Here is an 18,885-nt window from a genome sequence, read left to right on the forward strand (position 1 = left end):
GACACACTAATAAAAAATCAATCAATCAATCAATCATGTAGACAAATGTATAACGTAGTTCAGTCCACATTCACTTGACTGCATTTATAGAGAGGAGACTGACTTAGCTTTTTTGTTAATGTTGTGCAGAAACCAGCTGTAATGTCTTTACCAGCCACAGTGACTCAAATCTCTAAAGTCTGTTAACACATGAAGCTGTGCCAAGTCTTTCAAACTGAAAAGGAAAATGTGTGTCAACACTCAAGACCAACATGCACAATAAGAACAGACTGTGGCTCAGACAGCAGCTTTCTGCTAAAGGTTGAACATTTATTCCAGCAGCATCATCATCAGCTGTTTGACAGTAGAGGTCAGAGGTCAGGCTTGGAGACATGTTGAGAAATCTGATCCTGTTTCTGTTAGTTAACATTTATTTATGTCGTTAATGTCTGCCTGCAGAAACCACCTGCAACATTCAGTCAATATTTGTAGATATGCCCATCATGGCCTGTGTTGATATTGATTTGACTGTATTTTGTTGATTTTCATCAACCAGGAACTGTTTTCATCATCAATAAATATTTTCATTTTTCAAAGTCTTTTGCATTTTTTTAACACAAAAAACTAAGTTAAAAAATTAGGATGCAATTAATCTACTGAAATTGTAAATGCTAAAATTGGATGGATGTATTAAATATTTAAAAGGAGGTGTGGGGGGGGGCAGTTTGGGATTGTGGCATCATGTGACTGACGGTGCGTTCAGTGTCACCTTGAGAGTGACAGCTCCCTGTGACTCTCCGGCCTCCTGGCTGCTGGATGGATGGATTTCATTCCCATGAAGCTCTGCGGCGCTGCCCGGAAACAGCTCCATCCTCAGACCCTGGACACAACATGCACACACACAGTTTCTAAATAATCTGTCAGGAAATGTCAAGAGCCTGTGATCTGAATAAGGTGTTTGTGTCTGGCTGCTGACATTTCCTCACAGTGGCACTGACTAAAGCACAAACCTCCTGCATGTGTTTGGGTCTGTTAAGACCTACAGAGCCTACATGTGTAATCACACATCTATGATCACTTTCATGTGCATCTTTATTTAGAGGAAACACCTTATGAACTTAAGCTTTGGAAGCTGGATTCTCTGATCATCTGCATTTTAAAAGCTTGTAAAAGGCACGAGGCAGCATTCAGACGCCATTCGGAAAGATAAAGAGTTAAGTGCCTTTTGGAAGAAGGAGCCCTCATTTGACAACTTTGTGGTCTATGACCTTTAGGCAGTGGGCCGACAGGAGTTTTCGTGTTATCCAAATGATCCCCATCGCGGGAGGACCCAGTTTTTTGTTTACAACCTTAACAGTTATCAACAAATACGAAAAAAATTGTTGCCACCCGCACCTCTTGCACATTTTTTGGAGATCGATAACTTTGTTCGAGTTAATATTTCCAGCAAAAGGCGCAGGCAGCTATGCTTGGGGTCCAACATGCCTGACGTATTGGCAGTAAGCATCCAATCTGTACTTGGAAAAATGCCGGTGTTGACAACAGAGAATGAATGTAGTTGATAGTGATTCAGACCCCCACCAAAAGCGATCATCAGCAAGTAATAAAACCATTATTAAATAGTGTAGAAGAAATAATGCGTTCTTACGTTGTTGTGTAATCACAAATTACTTACTTACGGGTCACCGTCGGTAAAGACTTGCTGAACAAAGAAATCAAAGAAGGTCTGACGGGAATCTAACTACCAACCGATAAATCGAAACCGCTCGCGAGAAAAGCCGTTAAGACTTTTTAAAAACCAACCGTTCGGCTCGTGCTGCCTTTACAGCCGCCTCGGAAACTCCACAACCTGAAGCGGCTGATAGTTTGTGTAGACAGCGCGTCACACTCCCTTGTATTTTGTGTTGTATGGATGTTTTTTATTTATTTATTTTTTTTAATGTGAACATATAAACTTTTTTTTATTAAAAATAAATAAATAATAGAAATAACTAAGAAATCAGGTCCAGGATCACCAATCTGAGCTTCAAATATATGATTTAAATCATTTTGTTTGGTTTTATATTTTGTTGCAATTTTTCTGTTTTTTTTTTTTTTTTTTTTTTTTTTTTTTGGTTGCTGTTTTCTTTTTCTTCTCTTTTTTTCTTTTGCTAATTTTCCAGTTATTTCTTGTAAAGTTTAACTAATGTCTGCCCAGCTAAATTACTAATTTTGTGCTCTTTTTCGTGATACTTTTGTGAATATTTTCAATATAGCATATAACGGTTTTAGTAATAAAGTTTCTCCATCAGCATCCTGGGGATTTTTATTATAATTTTTGTAATATCATTTTAAATATGTCTTTATTTTTTTTTTAAGGTTTTACTATTTTTTCCCCCTTTTGTTATCTATTTAATGAATGGGGTTGTTTTGTGGTAATGTTTTGCTATTTTTTAAAAACTATTTTCTTCCTAATTTCTAGGCCATTTCTTCATAATTTCCTCATCACCTTTTTCCCTACATCACATGTGTCAAACTGGTGCCATGGAGAGCAAAGAGGCTGCAGGTTTTCATTCTAACCAAAAACTCCACCAGGTGAGTTCACTGATCACCTCACCTTCAAGAAAAGAGGAGGAAGCAATCAGTGAACTCCTGGTGGAGTTTTTGGTTGGAATGAAAACCTGCAGCCTCTTCATACCAGTTTGACACTCCTGCCTGCTGGGTTTGAAAGAAATCCAGTGAATTGGCTCAGGAGCAAATACCAGAGCAGCAATCGCCAGCCCAGTCCTCATGACCCCCTGTCCTGTCCTCTCCTGTCCTGTCCTGTCCTGTCCTGTCCTGTCCTTCAGGTTTTGGTTCCAGCTCTTGTCTTGCACACCTGACCCAGTTAAGGTCCACATACCTTCATGCACACCCTACACAGGTAGATCTGTATTAACCAATCAGCATTCAGCCCTTAAATGGACCAGGTGTGAAAGAGCAGAGCTGAAACATAAGCAGGACAGGACAGGGGGTCCTGGAGGACAGAGGGTCCTGGAGGATTGGGCTGGAGCGCAGTTTGGTTATTTTTCTGGTTGTAGTTCCTGTCCAGTCCAGCAGGTGGCGACAGAGAGCTGCCGTCTCACTGCAGGGCGCGAGCCTGGCAAATCCAATCTGCCCCATCAAGGCTCCCAGCTTTCATTTCTTCATTACTTTGCCCTGTATGCGGCGTAGCCTCTGAAATTGGCCAAATGGGATATTATCTTTTAAGGATTTGGTATGAAAAGACTTAGCGTGGAGGATCCTATTCCTGTCTGTTTGTTTCCTGAAAATGGACGTATGGAGATCCCCAGTGTCAGTCTTGGTGATGTTCACATCCAAAAAGTTTAGACTGGTTTTACTATAGTCAAGAGAGAGCTTGATGTGTGCATTGGTTCCATTCAGATATTAATGAAATTACCTGAATAATGAAACTAACTAACCCTAAAATAATGATGAATAACCCTAACCCTAAAATAATGATGAATAACCCTAACCCTAACCCTAAAATAATGATGAATAACCCTAATCCTAAAATAATGATGAATAACCCTAACCCTAACCCTAAAATAATGATGAATAACCCTAACCCTAAAATAATGATGAATAACCCTAACCCTAACCCTAACCCTAAAATAATGATGAATAACCCTAACCCTAAAATAATGATGAATAACCCTAACCCTAACCTGTATTAGAGATTCTCTGACTAAGCTAGTTCTCATGCAACTCAAATCACCACCTGCAGCAGCAGCACAGGTGTCATTTATTGAAACGCCAATTACCATAGACATTCGTAACAGGCATTTCCGGTTTTAAAACAATTTCAAAATAAGAGTATATACACAATTGAGAGCACTTAATACACGAATGTCAACACAAAGGGGCTGAAAGACAGAAGGTCAGTTATGTCAGTGTGTCAGGAGGAGGCTTGTAAAGATTCAGGTTAGCTAAAGCTGATCAGTATTGACAATATAACAGATCATGACAAGAAAAATAAAGGAACTGGTTTGTGCTGATTCTGTTGTTCAGACAGTTGTCATTTTTTCAACTAGATGGTGAATCCTAAAACAAATGATAGGACTTGATACAGCTGAGTTTAAATGTCTTCACTGGGATAGAACACTACAGTGCTGCTGTGATGTATCTGATGCAGTATCCAGTCACTAAATGATATCCAATAAGGATATCATTTAAAATTCAAATGTCATGTTTTTATATGTGGTTTGACTGCTGTATGTTTGAAATCTCCTCAACACAAAGTTGATGTCATTCAGGAGTGAGGATGGAGAGAAAGAAGAGAGTCAGAGAGAGGAAGAATGAGGGCAGACAGGAAGGCCACAGGTTGCTCTGATATCAGGTGGAAGTGCAGGAACAGCCACTTGATGCTCCTGAAATGTGTCTGCACAGCCTCAGAAAGCAGCTCGTTGTTCTCCTGCACACAGAGGACAGGATGGATCACAGTTTGCTTTCAGTGCTCAACATGAAAATCCTCCTGTTGGCCCTTCGCACAATTAACATGTCGTTCCTCCCTTCCTCCACCAGGTGGAGTCTCATCCCTCTGAGCACATGAAGCCCTAATAACTACAGGCTGAACATGTGAATGTCTGGATCTTTACCACAACACTCTTATTGTTCATTGCACTTTTATGTCTTCTCATGCAGATTTTTCTCTCCCTGCTGGTTTCCCCAACACACAGAGAACACTGAGAACACACATATTTTTGACTTCCTGTTGTCGCTCCTCCCGCTGAGGAGCCCAAAGTGAAAGCAAACATTTGTCCTGTGACTCCGCCATCAGCGTCTCCGGTAAGACTGCAGATTCTCCATTTAGCTGGAAACTATCAGACTGCAGCCTGAGAAAGCAGCTGTGTGTGTGTGTGTGTGTGTGTGTGTGTGACCCCGTTCACACGTGGAAGCGGTCAGCTGATTCCGAAACAGGGCGCGTGTTTATTTCTGGATTTTAGGATCAAATGTTTGATGTCGCTCTCATGTTTCAGGTGTTGGTCGAGATTCGTGTTTCCCCGTCAGGTGTCAACATAATGTCAACATCAATGTTAATTCCTTACTTTAACACTAAATGAGGAAGTGACGGCGGCGCACAGCAAACAGGGGCCGCACGCCATTTGTCTTTCCTGCTGCTCCTCTCCCTTCAAAATCAACAGTTTAAAGGTAAAATAATGATGATTTTTATAATGAGAAGAAGAAGAACAAGGGAGAGTATTATAAAAATAAAAATGTAACACTGTTTTCATTATTACATCAACGGATCTTGCACAGACATTTCCCAAATCCATAGCTTCATATCTGCTGACTTCCATGTGACTCATGGAAAGCTTGTTGTCCTGAATGAGCCGCTGTGTTTGTGTCAAGGTGTCGGCTCGGCTATGGAGCCATTTGGGAGAAGAATGAAGGGGCTCCCTGCCTCTGAAAGCTCTCTGTCTGGGGAACATGACAGCCAGACCAAAGCTAAGAGGTGAGATGAGGATCTCTGACTGTCCATGACTGTTCTCCATCTCAGAGCTCAGCAGGCAAATCAGCACAGCAGCATTATTCACAGGAGAAGCTCTGTGTGTGCTTACATCATATTTTATTTCTATGTTTTAATGTGAAGTTATTATTTTCTTAGTGTGTCACTAAGAAAGTAAAGCAGATCCCTTCAGTGTGTTCATGATGTTTCTATCAGGATCCAGCAGGAGAGACCAGACTCCCCTGGACCTGGACCTGAGCCCAGCTGTGTGTCCATGAAGAGTGACCGCTCTATGGGACGTCCTATTTACTTCAAAGACAGCCTCCTCTCTGAGGATGATGGGTAATTATTTCAAATTGATGATAAATCAGATGTTTTTCTGTAATCAGATTCATGAGATCCCGAATTGGTTTGATCCTTCAGACTCTGTTGACTGAGTTTCCTCTTTCAAAACATCACATCCAATAACCGTGTGTGTGTGTGTGTGTGTGTGTGTGTGTGTGTGTGTGTGTGTGTGTGTGTGTGTGTGTCCTCCACAGAGTCCAGCAGCAGAGCTCAGAGGTTCCCAGTGCTCAGTCTGCCCAGCAGCATCAAACAGACCTGGCCTCCATATTTAAGGTGTGGAAATGTCCAACAACATAGCGACTGAAAAACAGCCATTCTGCTCTGAATCGTCTCCGTGCTGCTCTCTTCACATCTTTCAGGCTGGATTACAGCAACAAGGATTCATTTAATCTGAGATTAGGTCCAGTCAGAGTCAGCGTTGGAAATGAAGGATGTCCCGTTGTCCTGGGGACGATAAAAACAGCAGCAGGGACACAAATCTACAGTGTCTGGGACAGCAGAGAAACTCACCGTCACAAATGAACTGATTGTAAAAGAAGTGAAATGTGTCAGTGTGCCTACTGGTGATGAAGGCAGAGCGTCACTGGGAGGCTGTGTCCACATGGTTTGTGTCAGTCACTCTGTCCACAGGGATTAAAAGCTGGTGTCTCTCACTGCTTCTACAGCGCTCAGCTTTTCTTCCATCGGCTCGCTGCCACTTGGCTTTGTAAAATATCTGATGTGAGCTGAGCTGCCTGCAGAACTGGCTGCTTTAGACAAGAATACGCTCACAAGGCTGAATGCAAAATGCCTCCATGTTGGATCTCCAACACGGGCTGTTTGCAGAAATCAGCCGCTTCACACGGGCAGCTGTGCACCTCCGTCCACGGCCCAGAGGTTCCACTCTGTGATGCAGAGAAGGCAGGAAAAAGTGGCAAAGCAGCAGCACAAGAAGAGGACTGATGCTGAAAGACAGTGTGTGTGTACATTTCCATCGGCGTCCACCAATCAGAGACAGGTTTGCATTTGCACTGCAGTTTGTGATGCATTTATTGATCCAGCAGTCAGAAATACAGAAAAAACAGTCACTCAGCCAGTCAGCAACAGAATATTGAAAAGTGACTGTGGCCAAACACCTCGGCTGATTTCATGTTTTTATTCAGATCTCAGTGCAGTGAACAAGCAGAACGTCCATGTTGGACCAGAGTGAGTCAGTAAAGTGATGACTTACTGAAATAAAGTTATTAATCCATATGTACTGTGTACAATGAAAAAAGATCTTTAATTTTGGACAGTGGTTGTTCAGTCTGGGACAGCTGAAGGCAGAATTGGGGACAGCTTCCGGACACTGAGGGAAAAACGTCATTTTGAGCCCTGGGAGTTTAGCAAAGCCCGGTTTAAAAAGAGCAGATCAGATTTCAAAGGAAGCAGAGCTCTGCTGCTCAATTCAAAACTGATCCTGATTCAGTTGGTCCAAGTTTACAGATTTCAACTTTCCTCAGCGGATGACAGTTCAGTGAAGATGCTCACTGGGAAAACAGAGGAACAAGTGATCACATGAAGGTTGAGGACTAAAAGCAGACGGACTCACATGCTGTCAGAAGCCAGGAAGCAGAAAGAGAGAAAGCAGTTTGTCTGTTTCCTCTGACAGGGGAACCAGTTTGCTGTGGCTCGCTAACAAGCAGTGAGCTGCTCATCGTGGCTCCACAGACGTTCAAACTTCTCCTCCTCTTCTGAGAAACAGGTTGGGCTGAAGAAATGCAGCAGGGCGGACAAATCCTGCAAGAGAAAAGAAAACACAATCATTAGAAAAAAGAGACTTTCTGACTGACAGGACAGTCTGTCTCTGTCTTTGAACAACTCCATCATTTTGCTCCAAAATGCAGACATTTTCAAAGTTAAAGCCCCTCAAGTGTAAATTAAAGTTCAAACCAGATCATAGTTAAAGGTCGGTGCAAACCGTGATGTAACTGGGTTTAAAAATGAATCCTCGTTGGTGCAGCCCAGCCTCAGGCTCTTTGACCTGCATTTGATTTTGTGTTTTGTGGCCAAAATTTAAGATGGAAGTTTAATTCTTTTATTTTTGTGTTGCAGCTGCTGGAGGAGAACATGGTCACCTTTGTGAAGAACGAGCTGAAAAACATGCAGAGGTCTCTGAGGCCAGATTACCCAGAATGCTTAGAGAGGCAGAGGGAGGATGAGGAGGAAGAGCAGAGGAGGAGCAGGGAGTTTTTTCTGCAGATCACACTGCACTTCCTGAGGAGGATGAAGCAGGAGGAGCTGGCTGAGCGTCTGTGGAGCAGTAAGCAAGAAAAAAATTTAAATTAAAAAATCTTAGTTTTATTCTTTTTGCTTCATGATTTCTCTTCTTTGGCTGTGCACTCAACATCCAGCTCTCCTAAACTCTGAGAAACTTTTAAATTCTCTTCTTCATTTATCACAAACTCCCACTCGTTCCCGAAAAATGTCAATTAGCAGCCGAGTGAAACAGCCAATCAGATCAAAGCAGCTGTGATGCGTCAGGCTGTTGCTTGATGACAGATTATTTCAGCCTCTGAGTTTTCCTCCCGGCCAGCAGGGGGCGGCTCGTCCTCCTCCTGCCTGCCAGTGAAAAGCAGCTTCCTGTTTTCCCGTCTCGTCCCGCCGGCTTCCCCGGGACAGCGGTGGCGCTCCGGCTGAGGCGGCGCTGTGTTGTTTGTTCAACTGGGAACTTTATTCTCCCCAAATCCTGATCGGGACGTGCAGCTCTTCGTTTGTTCCTGCAGTCTGTTGTTTGGCGGCGGCTGCTTTGTGTGGTCGTCCTCTGATAGCTCATGTTTACAGAGGTGTTGTCATGGCAACGCCTTGACCAATCAGGACGGACAGCCGTTTTAGCTCCTCCTAAAAGTTCCTGGAGCAGAGCCCAAATCAGCTTCCAGGAACTCTAACCTGGAACCATGTTGTTGCCATAGAAACGATTGCAGAACTCGTAAAACAGCCTTCAGGTTTCGGCACACCTCGCTACGTTCTGACAGTCGAACAGGACCAATAGGTCCATTTACCAGGAAATATTCACATTTCTCATATGTAATACAACATCGTTTTGTTGATGTTTTTGTTTGTGTGTTCATTCAGAAACTGCGGCTGCAGCGTGCCAACGTGAACTCAGATCTAAGCTGAAGAAGAAGTGTGAGTGTGTGTTTGAGGGGATTGCTAAAGCAGGAAACCCAACACTTCTGAATCAGATCTACACAGAGCTGTACATCACAGAGGGAGGGAGTGGAGAGCACAATGAGGAACATGAGGTCAGATGGATTGAAACAGCATCCAGGAAACCAGCCACACCAGAAACACCAATCACATGTGAGGACATCTTTACACCTTTACCTGGAAGAGATGGACCAATCAGAGCAGTGATGACAAAGGGAGTGGCTGGCATTGGGAAAACAGTCTTAACACAGAAGTTCACTCTGGACTGGGCTGAACACAAAGCCAACCAGCATGTCCACTTCACATTTCCATTCACTTTCAGAGAGCTGAATCTGCTGAGAGGGAAAAAGTTGAGCTTGGTGGAACTTGTTCATCACTTCTTCACTGAGACCAAAGAAGCAGGAATCAGCAGATTTGAGCAGCTCCAGGTTGTGTTGATCTTTGACGGTCTGGATGAGTGTCGACTTCCTCTGGACTTCAACAACAACCAGATCCTGACTGATGTTACAGAGTCCACCTCAGTGGACGTTCTGCTGACAAACCTCATCAAGGGGAACCTGCTTCCCTCTGCTCGCCTCTGGATAACCACACGACCCGCAGCGGCCAATCAGATCCCTCCTGAGTGCGTTGGCATGGTAACAGAGGTGAGAGGCTTCACTGACCCACAGAAGGAGGAATACTTTAGGAAGAGATTCAGAGATGAGGAGCAGTCCAGCAGAATCATCTCCCACATCAAGACGTCCCGAAGCCTCCACATCATGTGCCACATCCCAGTCTTCTGCTGGATCACTGCTACAGTTCTGGAGGACGTGTTGAAAACCAGTGAGGGAGGAGACCTGCCCAAGACCCTGACTGAGATGTACATCCACTTCCTGCTGGTTCAGTCCAAAGTGCAGAACCTCAAGTATCATGGGAGAGCTGGAACAGATCCAGTCTGGACTCCAGAGACCAGGGAGATGATCCTGTCTCTGGGAAAACTGGCTTTTGAGCAGCTGGAGAAAGGCAACCTGATCTTCTATGAAGCAGACCTGGCAGAGTGTGGCATTGATATCAGAGCAGCCTCAGTGTACTCAGGAGTGTTCACACAGATCTTTAAAGAGGAGCGTGGGCTGTACCAGGACAAGGTTTTCTGCTTCGTCCATCTGAGCCTTCAGGAGTTTCTGGCTGCTCTTTATGTCTTTGTGACCTTCATCAACTCTGGAGTCAATCTGCTGATCCAACAATCAACCTCCAGGTGGTCTACAGTGTTCAACAAGAAATCTGAACTACACCTCCTCCAGAGTGCTGTGGACAAGGCCTTACAGAGTCCAAATGGACACCTGGACTTGTTCCTGCGCTTCCTCCTGGGTCTTTCACTGCCGACCAATCAGACTCTCCTACGAGGCCTGATGACACAGACAGGAAGTAGCTCACAGACCAATCAGAAAACAGTCCAGTTCATCAAGGAGAAGATCCAGGACAGTCCCTCTCCAGAGAGAAGCATCAACCTGTTCCACTGTCTGAATGAGCTGAATGACCATTCTCTAGTGGAGCAGATCCAACAGTACCTGATATTAGGAAGTCTCTCCAGAGAAAAACTGTCCCCTGCTCAGTGGTCAGCTCTGGTCTTCATCTTACTGTCATCAGAAGAAGATCTGGAGGTGTTTGACCTGAAGAAATACTCTGCTTCAGAGGAGGCTCTTCTGAGGCTGCTGCCAGTGGTCAAAGCCTCCAAGAAATCTGTGTAGGTTCATTTAGAATTGGATATATTCAATACTTTAATTTTGGTGAACTATAGGTGAATTTTATTACATGAGAAAAAAGCTGATATTTTCAGCTTTACCTTGTTCTTCACTAATTCCTCCTCAGGCTGAGTGGCTGTAATCTGTCAGAGAGAAGCTGTGCAGCTCTGGCCTCAGTTCTCAGCTCCCAGTCCTCTAGTCTGAGAGAGCTGGACCTGAGTAACAACCAGCTGCAGGATTCAGGAGTGAAGCGTCTCTCTGCTGGACTGGAGAGTCCACACTGCAGACTGGAGGCCCTCAGGTCAGACCCAGTATTTCTTTTTTTCCTCCAAATGTTTTTACACATTTGTCCAAATGGACTTCCTGACTGGAAAAGCATGTAGACTTTAAGCTTTAATTTAAGGGTTTGAGCAAAAATATGGCACCAACTGTTTTGGAATTACAGCCACTTTTATACACTGTCACCCCATTTTCAGAGGCAAGGCAAGTTTATTTGTATAGCACAGTTCAACACAAGGTAATTCAAAGTGCTTTACAGAGACATTAAAAACAACGAGACACAATTTAAAACAATAAAAACAGTCAATTAACACATTAAATAAAAATAAAACATTAAAAAGAATCACAGGGTGGAATTAAAAAAGGAAAAGGCTTTGAAATAAAACAGAAAATGCAAATGAAACAATAAAAGACATAAAGATGTATTTCAGGAGTCACACAGGTGTCATACAGGTGTATTACAGGTGTCATACAGGTGTATTACAGGTGACTTTATTTGTATAGCACCTTTCGTACAAGAATTGAATGATAGTGATAATAAAATACAGTAACATAAAATAACACCAGGCTTAAAAGAAGTAGAATAATAAAAGGCATCATAAATCCGCAGTGTGTAGTTAAAAAGTACGGGCAGTAGAATACAGCAGGTAAGTATTTAATCTAAGAGTACACTTCAGTAAACAATAGTGTTTTTAGCCCCAGAGGCTAAAAACTGATGGAACAAATTATATATAACATACATAACTATAATTATATGGATTGTATTCAATATTTGGAGGAAAATCCTTTGCAAACTGTTGATTTGGCTCCTCCTAAAGTTGTTGCTCTGTCTGGTTTTATTTTGCTTTTTGAGCCTCATGATGGCCTCCTTCACCTGCACCTGCACCTCTTTAGATCGCATGTTGAGGGTTCTGATCAACAGCTACCAAATGAAAACACAAACACTTTTAATGAACTCCAGAGCTTTTATTTTCTTAATTTGTCATGGAACAATGAGGGAAAAGTCACACCTGGCCATGAAAATGAGGTGACAGTGAATAAAAGTGGCTGTAATTCCTAAAAGGTTAATTCTATATTTTTGTTCAACTCCTTAAATTAAAGCTGAAAGTCTGCACTTCAGTCACGTCTTGATGACTCCATTTCAGATCCTCTGTGGTGTGTACAAGGACAACATTATGAATATTGTGTCTCTGTCCAAATACTTATGGACCTGACTGTATATCAGGACTTCAGAGTCAGCATGCATGGTTATTGTCAAAATTGTTAAGAGCCACAGATTTTCCGAGTGATCCTTTATTTATATATATATAAAAAAAGTTTATATTCAAATGCTTTCCATTGATTTATGTATCCAAGCCACCTCACAGTACAATGTGTGTCTATATTTTCAGCATGAGGGACGCAGTGAGAATCAAACCAGTGTCCCTGGAAAACTGACAACTATGACATTTTCTTCTGTTTTAATGTCCATCCAGGCTGAGTGTGTGTGATCTGTCAGAGAGAAGCTGTGCAGCTCTGGCCTCACTCATTTGAATATTTGTCTAATTTCAGTTTTTCAATCTGTAAACTTGGACGAATAGCTAATTTCAGATTAGTGATTTGCTGAAATAATCCAACATGTATGTGTATCAGACTGTGTTGTTGTGTTTGGTGTGTCCATGTGCAGGCTGTCAGGCTGTCTGCTCACACAGGAAGGCTGTGCTTCTCTGGCCTCAGCTCTGAGCTCCAACCCCTCCCATCTGAGAGAGCTGGACCTGAGCTACAATCATCCAGGAGACTCAGGAGTGAAGCTGCTCTCTGCTGGACTGGAGGATCCAACCTGGAGACTGGAGGCTCTCAGGTATGGAGAGACACACACAATGTCTTCTAGAGGCCTGAGGAGTATTGTTTCATGTTGAATGGTGGATATGAGTGAGGTGGTCTGCTAAATCCTTCATAGGGAAGGTTATTTACTGCCCATGTTTCCATCCTCAAAGAGAATCTGCTGCTCTGACTCTGTTTCTTCCTCCAGGGTGGACCATGGTGGAGAGCAGTGGTTGAAACCAGGCCTGAGGAAGTGTAAGTGTTGATTTAGTTTGACTCCTGAACACAAAGCAGCAAACATTCAGCTGTTTAGACGGTGCAGCTGCAGCTTCTGCTGTTTGTTCTCAGCTGCTTTTAATGTTGAACCAAAAATCATTTAGTTGCTGCTCGAGAACAACCCCCACCCCCACCCCCACCCCACCACCCCACCCTACCACCCCACCCTTGTGAGGATAAGCGGTTTGGAAAATGAATGAATGAATGAATGAATGTATTATAATTATTATTGTAATTATTTCGCATTTTTCAAACAAAGCTACAAAGTGCTTTATATAGCAAGATATAATAGGACAAAACATAAAACATAATCTACAAAGTGCAGAATTAAAACAACTGAAATTAAATTCATGACAAAACAGGGATAAAAAGACAAAGAAATGATTTCCCATAAAAACCTTTTGCTTTCCATATAAACAGCTCTGGCATCATGAACGTGTTCATCGATTGACATGAACCTGTTAATAAAGCAACAGATAATAAAGACAACAGGTGTGTTAGATAACAACCTGCTGGTGTTTTGTGTCTTGTTCTCTCCATCAGATTCCTGTGAAGTCAAACTGGACACAAACACAGCAAACAGACTCCTCGTCCTGTCTGAGGACAACAGGAAGGTGACAGTGAGAGAGGAGCAGCCATATCCTGATCACCCAGAGAGGTTTGACTGCTTCCTACAGATCCTGTGTAGAGATGGTCTGACTGGTCGCTGTTACTGGGAGGTCGAGTGGAGAGGAGAGGTTCGTATCTCAGTGACTTACAGAGGAATCAGTAGGAGAGGACACGGTGATGACAGCTGGCTTGGAGGAAACAAAAACTCCTGGAGTCTGTTCTGCTCTGATAAAAGTTTCTCTATCTGGCACAACAACATCAGAACAGACATCCCTGCCCCCCCCTCCCCTCACAGAGTGGCAGTGTATCTGGACTGGCCTGCTGGCTCTCTGTCCTTCTACAGCGTCTCCTCTGACACACTGATCCACCTCCACACCTTCACCTCCACATTCACTCAGCCTCTGTACCTGGGGTTCTGGTTTGGGTTTTGGTCTGGTTCCTCAGTGTCTCTGTGTCAGATGGAGTGAGAGTCTCCTCCTGTGTGCAGAAACTCTTCTGACATCACACAGTTAACCTGCCTGGCAACATCCAATCAGCTCACTGCATTTTAAGAACTTTAGCAGCGTCGATGTTCATGACGAGTTGCCGCCACAGAGAGATTCATAACACGCTGCTCGTTCTGTCACGATGGGAGTGTCAATAAAGTTTTTCAACTCTTTCCTCAAAGATCATTTTTGAAATCACAAATGGGCAAAAATCATCAGATCACTTTGATATTTCACATTTACTCCCTGAAGGTTTTTTTCTTTTCCCTGCATTTTATTTGTTGTTCATTGTATATTTATGGATATTTACAGAATTTGTTCAGATGAAAAATGTAAAATGTGAATTTCATATTATTGATCTAAATTTAATCCAATAAAGGAAAAAAAAGTGACACATTCTGTATTAAAGTGAATTTCTATGAATAAAATAATGAAACCCCGCCGGGACAGTTGTACCTGTGAATCACGACTTCAAAGTCACGAGTCACGACTTCAAACCGTTCCAGGCAGAACCATACCTGTCAACAATTTTGAAAGAAATCCAGTGAATTTGCTCAGGAGCAAACACCAGAGCAGCAATCCCCAGCCCAGTCCTCATGACCCCCTGTCCTGTCCTGTCCTGTCCTGTCCTGTCCTTCAGGTTTTGGTTCCAGCTCTTGTCTTGCACACCTGACCCAGTTAAGGTCCACATACCTTCATGCACACCCTACACAGGTAGATCTGTATTAACCAATCAGCATGCAGCCCTTAAATGGACCAGGTGTGAAAGAGCAGAGCTGAAACAGAAGCAGGACAGGGCTGGGGGTCCTTGGGGACAGAGGGTCCTGGAGGATTGGGCTGGAGCGCAGTTTGGTTATTTTTCTGGTTGTAGTTCCTGTCCAGTCCAGCAGGTGGCGACAGAGAGCTGCCGTCTCACTGCAGGGCGCGAGCCTGGCAAATCCAATCTGCCCCATCAAGGCTCCCAGCTTTCATTTCTTCATTACTTTGCCCTGTATGATATTAATATATCATGCTGATATAGCTCCCCTCTCCTGTTCCAGTCTGTGTGTCCTGAGCGTTTCTTCTGCACTGAGCAGGTCATTGTTCGATGCCATTTCATTTTTTTCTTATGATTTTTTTTTTTTTTGTTTGTTTTATTCTGTGTGATCAGAAAATGCTACAAACTCCTCAGCGTTTATTAAACTTTTAATAATTTAGTTTGTTGCCATGCCAGAGATTTGTGGTTTTGACAGGAACACAGCAAAATGTAATCATGTGTGATGTTTGCATCATGTATTTATTTATTCACACGCATGCACTGAATATGTTAATAAAAAAAACATAAGAACAGAGAAAATATGTTGGAAAACGCCACAAAACACTTAAACATGAGGATCTGAAGCACCACATACAGTCATAACATCATAATTTACAAGAACTACAGTCAAACAAGCACTCGCACATGCACATACACACACGTGCACGTGTAAATGCATATTAATAAACATAAAATACAGGATTCACAGATGCGAACGAGCTGCTGTGGAAAAACAAATGTATCCACTGAGAGAGCGACTGCAGGCGTGCATCAGGCTCTCCATGTGGCTGATCTGAAGGCTCCTCTCAGCTGATTAAGTCGATGAGATGATGAAGTTTTAGTGACTTCCATAACTCAGAACCTCTGAGTGTGATGCTAAACATGACAGCCATTTTTGCAACGTGGCATATTGTAATATTAAAGTCTTTAAAAATGTTTGCATTTTTATGGACTCGATGAATGATGCACTGACTGGTGGGCACTTTAAATTTTGCTGTACTTGTGACAATGACAATAAAGATCTATTCTATTCTATTCTATTCTATTCTATATTCCAACGTTTTGGATGAAGTCCTCTTTTTCCTGACTTCCCCAGACTGAGACCAGATGTTGGACACCATCTTCACCTCTGGACGTCCAGTGGTTCAGTTCCTCTAGGTAGCATTTCCTGCATAAAGACTGGAAGTCCAAAACGCTGCAGTGTTCCCTTGAAGGCCTGTTGCATGGTGGTCCTGCATGCACAAGGTTTACAATAAAAACTGAAGTGAGGTGCATTTAAACTCTGGTGTTAAACTCTTAATTGTTAGTACCCGTTACACTCAGCTGGAGTTTAAACCAACACTTCAGTGTCAGATAGCATGTGTCTGTACACTCATACTGGCAGGAAGTAAACTGCCTACAAAAGTACCAAAACATGGAGCTGCAGTCCCCTGTAGGAAACTGTGGGATGGAGTCTGTCAGAGAGTTCATGTTTACACTCACAGTGTCAGATAATAAACTCTTGGTTGGTGTATATCTCTGCCTGTATGACTGAATGAAGCTGAATGAAGTGAAGTTACTGTTCCGACGGCCCGTCAGCGGGTCCGGCCAACCTGCTGATTTCAGAGGCTCAGTTTGAAATATCAGGTGCCTTCATATGAAACTGGACGACCTGAGGAATCCATCGGTACCAAACATGTCAGGCTAGGACGTCAGCAAGGCGGCTAAATGTGGCTGCAAAGTTCAGCTGAATGTTGTTGAGGGATGGAAATGGGTTCTTTGGGCAGCCACAATCCAATCACAAGAAAAATCCAGTTCTTACAGAAATCTCTAAATGTCACGTTTTTGACACCAAAGCATGAATTTTTTCTGCGGTGTTCCTCAAGGTCTTGGTGCCCTGATGTGAGATTTTGGATTTTTGACCATTTTTATGAATTTTCTAGTGGTCAAATATAGTTAATTTTTGCACCAAATCTGTGTAACAAATGGCATCAACATAAATATTGCTGCAACAACTTATGACTCATAACTGAACATGGGAATGGCTTAATAAACTTCCATCATAATATTCTAACTCTAATACACTCTAAACATATAAAAACCAAAGCACAGTGTTTATTCCAGATTTATGACTGGAATAATTTGACACAGACCTGAGCTGCATCTCAAATTAATCTTCAGGTTCTAGCTTTCAGATGATGTTCACCACTTCTATTTGGCTTCTTATGTTGACCTTTGACCCCCCCTGAAAACCCCCAACCCCAGGTAAAATGGATCTAAGAAAGGAGTCAGAATGGTCGGGGGTGAAACTGGTGTTTGCCGACTCAGATCAGAATCAGCTTCAGTGAAATGGTCTGGGTGTGAAAGTGGTTTGAGATGTGAGACGATCCAATCGGCCTGGGACTGTGTGGAAATGACCTGCGATCCACTTTGCCCTTCGTCACTGTGTCGTCTTCCTGTTATCTGCTAATCCTGTCTGCCGATTGTCTCTCCCAGAGTCCAGAGGACCAGCTGCAGCTTTTTCCAGCTCTCCACTCCGACACCTGGCACGTCACTGTGTCTCTGCAGGGGAGGCTGCATGGGGATTATCACCGCACTTTTAATTTCAGCAGCTCGTTTGTTCCCCATCCCCCCTTTAATGTGAGCTCTCAGTGTTTTAATATGCATGTGCTGTGACTAAAGAGGGTTTAAGACTCATTTAGCTGAGCCTCTAAGGTTCATTCACCCTTTGCAAACCTCACTTGTTTTCTTTCAAAAACATGCATGGGCAAAAACAAACAAAAAAAAAGGTGAAGAGAAAATCAACAAGAAATGACCAGAAATTTCAAAAGAAATTTGTCAAATTTCCAGAAAGTCACTGGTAAATTAAAAAAAACTTATTTTTAAAAATAGAAAAAGAAAATAAAAAGCACAACAACAACAACAACAAAAAACTAGTAGGTAATATAAGTATGTATTTAACAATAAAAAACAAGATAATTTCCACAAAATTGCCACAAATTTCCTACAAAAATGTAAAAAAGAAAGCTTTTGACTAAATAAATAAATTAAAATAAATAAAACTGTTCAAAATAAGAGCCCATCCACATTAAACACTCAATTCAATTTAATCAACTTAGTTTAATTTAATTAAAGGAGACTACAATCACGTTTTGTAAAGTTGCTTCACAGCCTTGATTTCAGGCTTTGATTTTAGATTTTGGAGGAAGTTTCATCCCTGAAAATCATTTTATTTTTGGTTAAGAAAATCCCCAGAACTGTGAACCTTCATGAACAATATTGATCAGAAAGCTCATCGCTGATGTACCAACTCTCCCTCCCTGGTTGTGTTGGAAGAAAAAGCCCAACACTCACATTTCAGGATGAAGGTCAGCAGTGTTTTGATTTAGAGAAACGCTTGAATTCAAACCTCCTCTGGTAGAGGAGCTGCAGCTCTCTGCAGGGTCTCCAGACACTCTGCCTGAGGGCCAAACGTCGTTTAAAGAAAATTGCAGAAGTCAGTTAATCCTTCTGGAGAATCAGCATTGTTTCTGAGTGAGGTTTGCTAATTAACAGTGTCCCTTTGAAACTATTATTATGGTGTGTAAAGATTAAAAAAAGAAATCTCAAAATATTCCTTTTAGATTCCTCTAGGGATTGACACTGTGGTAAGTTTACTGTGACATTTTCTGGTAACATTTTTATTTTATTTTCTCCCATGGTATCAAAAACCATCAAAGTCTCTCAGGACCAATTGTCTTTGCATTCATGATGAATTCTGGTCGACCTTCACTGCACTTTGGTACAAGTGCCAGATGTTTAAGGTGCAAGAATGTTATTAAAGAGTTTTTATGAAGTTGTGCGCTGTCCAATCTAAAAAAAAAAAAAAAAAAAAAAAAAAAAAAAATAGCTCTGTCATATTCCTGTAGGGGTTTATAGTCTGTCTGAAACAGCCAAGGCCTTATGGCTTTTTTTCATCTGTATCCTTCTAAAAATATT

The sequence above is a fragment of the Myripristis murdjan genome, chromosome 17 (assembly GCF_902150065.1).
Source record: "Myripristis murdjan chromosome 17, fMyrMur1.1, whole genome shotgun sequence".
NCBI lineage: Eukaryota > Metazoa > Chordata > Actinopteri > Holocentriformes > Holocentridae > Myripristis > Myripristis murdjan.